The following is an 8,661-nucleotide window of genomic DNA, read 5'->3' as shown; positions in this document are numbered from 1 at the left end:
TAAAGAGCATTCATGTTGGATTCTTCCAATTTTGATAAATTGTAAAAGCATTTTCCTTTTCTTAGTGGATACAACTTTTTTTAAAAGCCAAAAACCAACAACCAAAATCTGAGAAAAATGATATGAAAAAATAAATTAAAAAAAAAAAAAAAACACCACTTTTTTCTACTTTAAAGAATCATTTTTGTAAAACACTCTACATTTCATGGATAATGACTCTTTGTTTTCTTTCTTTTAAGCTTAAAGAAAGAATAATTAAAATTTGAAGAGAAAACTTAAGAAAACAAGAGATAAAGATCATTCATAGCATTTTCTTTAATACGAAGGATAAGCAAACCTCGAATGTAGGGTGGTAGTTTTTCACTGTTTAAAGAAAAAGAATGTTCAGAGAATCGGATGTGGATGCTCTAAGCATAATGATTCATGTGGCGACCTTATGTCATTCTAATGATGCTAACGGCTTATTAGTGTTTACGCGGTTATGTTAAATGATCATAGAATTCAAATTTCCTCTTAATAAGCGCCACCCAATAAGTTGAATTTTAATAAAACACGTAACATGGTTCAAATAAATTAACGTGTATGAAAAAATAGTAGAACACAGAAATAATCACATCAAAGTAAATCTAAAACACAATTAAACTCATAATGATTAATTAAAATCAATTATTTTTTATCCTCGTGTAATTTCTTTTTACGTTTTTACATATTCTTCAAGATGATAACTTAAATTTATTAGACAAAAAAAATATATAACTTTCATTTTAGATTAGGTGTTCGTGAGTTTGCCTTTCTTTGTCAGTACCATTCACACTATAGTTGATACATCTAAATTAATACCAGAAAGGTGTCTTGAGTTTTGCAATATGAACTACCAATCGATCTCTTGTATTTTCTTTTTTACTTTTTGTCAGTAATTCAAAAAATATTTTTTTTTACGAATTGATGCTACAGTTCACGTAGTACTAATCATATTTACAAATTGACCGTGCGGATTTAGATGACAATTATTATGTCAAAATCATGATCGAATTTATATATATATATATATATATATATATATATACTTATATTTACTATTCTTTTTTTTTCAGCATAACTTTGAAGAACGAGTATTAAATTTGGTGAATATTTACTGACACGTAAAGATGCACATGAGTTATTGGAGTCATATATATATATTCATAATAATCTCCTTTTTTCCCCTCAGATCTTTATTTATATGACGAGTAGAGGTGTACACATGGAGCACGTGGAAAGAACATGACTCAAATAATGGAATTTACAGGTCAAAAGCCAACTTCAACAGAGTTGTGCAGACGATCTGTCCCTTATCCATGGGCCATGGCCCATCTCATACCTTTTTAATACCAAAGCAATCAAAGTATAATGTCAAATTTAGGGGAAAAAAATGTATATATATATATATATATATATATATATATATATATATATATATATGGAAGTACAAGATCTGTGTGGAAGAAGGTTTTAATCCAAAGTTATCTTGCTGACGTGGGATATATAAGTGGCTTAATTAGTAATATGACGTGGAATATCCTAGGTGCGTGTGTGTGTGTTTTTTTTTTTTTTTTTTTGTAAGTAATCATTAAGAAATCTTAGGTATTCTTCTAGTGTTCTCCAGGTGTCCTTCCAACTGTGATGTGGTTTTTAAAATTACCAATAGATTAAAAGTCAATAATGATAATCTCAAATTCAACGACAGTTTTAAAAGTCACATCACAGTTGGGAGGACACCAAGAGAACGCTAGAAGATCACCTAGCATATCCCATCATTAAACATGACACAATGTCATAATTTTTACTTATTGCAAATAAGTGAAGCTATTAGATTGATTTTACATTTTTCTCTCAAATTTAAGTAGGGAATTGTGAATAGTTATAGATTATCTTTTACTTCTTTATAACATGATTTTGAAAAGTGTTTTTCTTATGATTTTGTTTAAAAAAGTATTTCGATGCGATATAAAAGTGAGAAGTGTGTTTTGTTGGAGTCTACATTTGAAAAGTGTTTTGTGTTTTTTAATTGTTTGTTATTGGTTTTGAAAAGAAAAACGTTTTTCTTTTTTTTTTTCAAGTGTTTTCAAAAATAGTCATGAGGGCAACATATTATGGTTGAGAGGGGTAGCAAATGATTCACTGCTAATAATTTGTCATCCAATAACTCTCCAAGCTTACTGTAACAATTTAGCTATAATTATATAAAACAAGTGAACCTATAAATACCTAGTTGTTAGCTATAATTATATAAAATGAGTGAAGCTATTAGTAGCTAGTTGTGTATGTTTGTGGTGTATAGGCTGAGAGGTGTGGATGTTTGGAAGCTTTTTGTTATTTTTCATAATTATTATCTGAAATTATATTTTATCTCTTGAAGAAAAATGAGAGTAAAAGCATATAGTTTGAATTTTATGTTTTCTTCTTACTCATTCAATAAATAAAAAGGTCTATTGGTTGAAATCCAAATAAAATTGATAGGTTATAATTAAAATTTCAACATTTGAAGTGGCATTTAGAGCTACCGTGCAATTTAAGCCCACACTTTTTGCATTTTTTTTTTTTTAATTGAAGAAGGGAAAGGGTTACGAGGGAGAGTAATTCCAGAAGTCTTTCTCGTGTCATTGTTGTATCCCTCAAAAAATAAGATGGCTTTTAAAATCACAATTTGATCAAAATTCAATAATAACCGATCAGAAGCCCAATGGTAATTTTAAAAGCCATATCATCCTTGGAGGGATACAAGAGGGACTTGTAGCATTACTTTTACGATGGATCCTTTTGCATCTTAGTCAACATAATATATAACCGTACATGTTATATTTGCGATCAATGCTTTATAATTGTTAGAGATATATTCAAATCAGATGATTCAACCATTCAAATCCAAGATTATTGACATGGCTTTTAAAACTATCATTAGATCAAAATTTAATAATCATCTAATACAAATCCAATGATGATTTTAAAAGCTAAGATGACATAAGAAGAACATCGATCTTTCTTCTAGTATTACTCATACAAGGCCTCACCTCCGTTGAAGGTAGGCTGAAAACATCTGCAACATATTTCAAGATCTTACAAGAATGTGAGGTTGTAGTGCTATTATCTTGATTAATTGCTTTCCCAAATGATGTCAACACAATGGACAAACTACCTTTAATTAGTAGTTGGCCATCATGTAGATCACAAAACTGTATGAGATGTAAAATATGGATAAAAGTTTTCTTCAATGCATATGAAAATCACATGTTCTAAAGATATATGTCAGTTTAGACTATTTAGTAGACCATTATATTATAAATACATGTAAAAATCACATATTTTAAGAACGCATGTCAATTTTTACACATAATATATATATATATATATATATATATATATATAAAAAAAAAACTAAAACGGATAATTGAATAAAATGTTATCATCTCTTCTATTAGGTTTTATGTTGGCTAATTCAATGTCAAAATTAAAATAGTTGTAAGTATAGATTTATTTGTTATGAGATTTGATTTGCTGCTTAAAGTTGAAAAACAAAAGTTTTTGTTTGCTAGCTGGTCGATTGATGGTCGTTGGAATGTGATCTTCAAGTTATAAAAGAACTAAATTTGAGAGTTTCGGTCTCGGTTGCATAAGGTTCAAAGTAAAATGGTTTATAAGCCTACCTGAAAAACTTGGTCTCAAAACCATTCAAACTGCGCTGGTTAATATTCTAACAACGCCTCTTGTCTCTCAATAGTTTTCACTTCTCAATTCAACATCAATGTTTATTCCTCATCGTCAAGTTTGAGGGGGCGTATTAAATAATTAGATGAAGATAACAGCAAGTATAATGTACAGCAGAGGAGTTATGTTGAAGTTATTTGTATTTGGATTAGTTGTTTCTATCTTGTAAATATGATAAACTTAATACAACTATAAAATAGAACTACTGTACTACACATTCAGTTACATTCAAACACTGCTTGATTATGATGTCAATGCAGGTGGATCGTAATTTAAATTGCATCTCATGGTTGTCAGTTTGTGTGCATATATATATATATATATATGAACAATTGCTTTTGTGGTGTGTCAATTGCATCATTTACATCCACTCGTGTCTCCTGCATTTGCTGGAGCATGCATACCACCGATCAATGACCCTAATCATTGCAATTTGCAAAACTATATATATATAATGTTTATATTGTCTTGTCGTTTAAAAGGAGAGTCGTTGTTCCAAGCCCTTCATGAATCCCAAATACCAACACTCCTAAGGAAAGAAGTACATACATGGAGCACGTGCACAGAACATGACACAAATTTTATATATATATATGGACTTTACATGTTCATCAAAAGCCAACTTTGATTACCCGCTAGAGATGGAATTGAAAGGTTAGAATATTGAGTAAACAATTAAATTTATCTTTACTTATAAGCAAATTTATCTTCTCTTATAAGCAGTGACGGAGGGACTGGAATATAGCCCCCCAAAAAAATAAAGAAAAAAAATTTATAAGTAAAAAAATAAAATAAAATAAAAAATAAAGTTTTAATTTTAGTCATTTGCCCCTCCCCCAAAAAAAAAAAAACCTCTGGCCCTATTTTGAAAATTTTTTGGCCTTATCCAATAAAATTTTTTTGTCCTATTCTTAATTTTTTTTGGGTCATACAAATTAAGTTTTTTTTTTTTTTTTTGGCCCTTACTGGTCTAGTGCCCACTCTTTTTACCCTTACGGTAGTATTTAGTTCATAAAAAAAACCAAAATATGTTTTTTAACAAAAAAAGTTCTAAAAAAAAAAAAAAAAAGAGACTAACCTCCTCCCATAAAATTTCTTGGTTTCATCCCTGCTTATAAGTTTAAGTTTTTGAAATAAGTGGAGATTTAGAGCCGGTTTGGTATTTCGTTTGAGAAATATAGTTTTTAAGTTAAAAAAAAAGTTTTTGGGCAAAAACTTCATTTTTAAGCTTTTGCCAAAAGTGCTTTTTGGCTATTTTTAGGCTTTTGGACCCTTAAAAGTGCTTTTAATTTTTTTACCAAACGAATATATATATTTTTTTTCAAACGGACTTTTTAAATATTAAAAGTACTTTTAGACCTCTCAAACGCAATTTCAAACAGACCCTTAACCTTATGTGGTAATTAAGTAGGACATTCCAATATTAACTCTAAATAATTTTTTTTTCCTATTCATTTTAAGATTTTTTTTTTTTTTTGAAGCTTTGCGGAATATTCGTGAGATTAAGAAACACTCTTTGAGAGAGTCTCTCTTATTTTTCTATAATCTTATGATTTTATTTTTTTTATTTTTTTTTTAAAAAAAGCTTTATAAAAGACTTGTTAATCTTTTTTTTTCTTTTTTTTTAATTGTATAAGAAATAGGTTATAGGGGAGTACCCTTCCCACTCCTAATCTCAAAGGAAAAAATGAGTGAGCGATCCTAAAAATGAAAAATAGGGTAAACTCCCTAACATACATACCCAAAACAAATTAAAACAGTGCAAAAATAATTAATCTAGTATTAGTAGATTATATGCTTCAACAAATTGCACCATATATGAACAAACAATTATTTGCCTTAACAACATCAACATGTATAGGTGATGATCTATCTAACCTTCAATATTTTTACTATGATCAAAAACTCTCGCCGATTCTTCTGTTGTGAGTTAACTCCAATTTCCCTACCTGTCCCTGACAAAACTGGATTTGTCCTTAAAACCCTAAAAAAGAAGATGATATATACCTACCATATGGAGAAACGTAGGAGCTATTTATCAGATGCAACCAACATCCACGTGATAAACAACATATTAATTGGATTAGATGAGGGAGTTATGGGACCAGTACTAAGATCTATATTTCCATGCATGGGAGGCTATTGACTTTCGACTCTGCATGATACACGCACTAAATAGACCCACACTTATAAGTCGGTTGTCCTCAAAGCATTTTCAGCAGTTTTCTTTCGATTTTTCTTAAATTTTTAAATATAGTATTCTGCAATAACTTCTGTTATCTTTTCTTATATCAATTAAAATATTGTTTTTTTACAAAATATAAATTTATACCTTCAACTTTTTTACAAAATTCAAACCCAATATCCAATCAAAGATAAATAGATGAGACATTAGAGAGGAGAGAGAGAAATTATTTTTAATAATGCATTGGGTAGAACTATAGTATTCTCAATGCTTAGAGAACCGATAGGGTATTTGCTATGGGTATATAGTTTTTTCCGATTTTTTTTAAATTTTTTTTTATATATATATGCAGGGAAGAAAATGAGTTATTTATAAACATATTAATTGGATTAGATGAGGGAGTTATGGGACCAGTACTAAGATCTATATTTCCATGCATGGGAGGCTATTGACTTTCCACTCTGCATGATACACGCACTAAATAGACCCACACTTATAAGTCGGTTGTCCTTAAAGCATTTTCAGCAGTTTTCTTTCGATTTTTCTTAAATTTTTAAATATAGTATTCTGCAATAACTTCTGTTATCTTTTCTTATATCAATTAAAATATTATTTTTTTACAAAATATAAATTTATACCTTCAACTTTTTTACAAAATTCAAACCCAATATCCAATCAAAGATAAATAGATGAGACATTAAAGAGGAGAGAGAGAAATTATTTTTAATAATGCATTGGGTAGAACTATAGTATTCTCAATGCTTAGAGAACCGATAGGGTATTTGCTGTGGGTATATAGTTTTTTCCGAGTTTTTTAAATTTTTTTTTTTATATATATGTAGGGAAGAAAATGAGTTATTTATAAACATATTAATTGGATTAGATGAGGGAGTTATGGGACCAGTACTAAGATCTATATTTCCATGCATGGGAGGCTATTGACTTTCCACTCTGCATGATACACGCACTAAATAGACCCACACTTATAAGTCGGTTGTCCTCAAAGCATTTTCAGCAGTTTTCTTTCGATTTTTCTTAAATTTTTAAATATAGTATTCTGCAATAACTTCTGTTATCTTTTCTTATATCAATTAAAATATTATTTTTTTACAAAATATAAATTTATACCTTCAACTTTTTTACAAAATTCAAACCCAATATCCAATCAAAGATAAATAGATGAGACATTAGAGAGGAGAGAGAGAAATTATTTTTAATAATGCATTGGGTAGAACTATAGTATTCTCAATGCTTAGAGAACCGATAGGGTATTTGCTGTGGGTATATAGTTTTTTCCGATTTTTTTTAATTTTTTTTTTTATATATATATGTAGGGAAGAAAATGAGTTATTTATAAATAAGCTGTTGGGAATTCTCTTAGACAACACTAATCCTATCATTTTCCTATGCTTGGAATTCTCTTAAACAACACTAATCCTATCATTTTCCTATTAAATAACTACTTATTTTAAAACTTAATAAATAGATGATCTTTGAAGGCGGAGTTCAAACTTCAAATATTTGGTTACGATAAATCACAATTTATTATAAGAACTTAAATTAATAAAAAATAATAATAATAATTATTTAATTAATATACTAATATTTTTTATATACCTTCCTTAGCTTTATATGGATGTCGGGTAGGTAGCTGTAAACCAACCAAAGTGCCTATAATTGCATGAAGTGATTGCTTTGAGTTCTTGTTGCTCATGAAGAGCCTCTCTTCCAAAGATGACATTCATCATTTCTAAGTCAGAAAGCACCATGATTGGTTGCCCTTAATTTCCCCTTATTGCATACTGGCCCTGGAGATGATGGGTAAGTAATTAAAGGCAATTTCTTGCTCTTTTCATTGACGTCAAATATATATATATATATAAAATATACCTCGGCTCTAAGCAACCAAAAGGCTTATAATTGCATGCATGAATCATGATGCTTTGTGTTCGTATTGGCTCCTGAAGAGGTTCCCCTTGCAATGATAACACCATTTCTGAGTCAGAAAGCAATTAAGTTAAGAAGTAGGGTCATTGTAGCAACATGATGACTAATTAATTTACCCTTTTCACCTTTGTTGCATAATGATGATGATGATGATATATATATATATATATGCACCAATGTTTAAGGCCATGTACCAACTGTGGGATGATCATTAAAAATATCGGTGATATGAGGGAGGACTGACCAAATTTTGGTACTTTTTGCTAATTATGTTTTTATATACCCAAAATAAACCAATGATTTTGGTTTAGATTTTTCCCCAATATGGTTTTCCTTCAATTTCCAAAATTAGTCAATTAGTATGCCAACTTTTCAGTTTAAGAATAACTGTAATCAAGTTGTAGTGTAAACGGAGTGTTTTGCACTCTTTAATAAGAAGCATTCATCTTTAGTTTAAAACACCAAAAAATTATATAACACTTCGTACCAAATAATTTCCTTTTTTCTTAACAAATTACCTCATAAATAAAATACTCGTTGATAAAATCACTGGATCCACCGTTGTGGTTGGTTTTGAAGATCACTTAAGTGTTGAAGGTTCAAAAATAGGTAGAGGTTCGATGGTGAGTGGTGGGCGTTGTGTTAGAATTAATAGATGAGATTGATTTGAATTAAAGATACGATATTTTTATTTGATGTGTCAAATTTTTATTAAAGACCGTAAAAATGAGTTTTATATATACCACATTCTGATAAAGGGCTCTCGGTTTTGAGTTTTAAAATCC

Source organism: Corylus avellana, chromosome ca3 (genome assembly GCF_901000735.1).
Source record: "Corylus avellana chromosome ca3, CavTom2PMs-1.0".
NCBI lineage: Eukaryota > Viridiplantae > Streptophyta > Magnoliopsida > Fagales > Betulaceae > Corylus > Corylus avellana.
The sequence above is the reverse complement of the archived record's forward strand: the minus strand, read 5'-3'. Positions refer to the sequence as shown.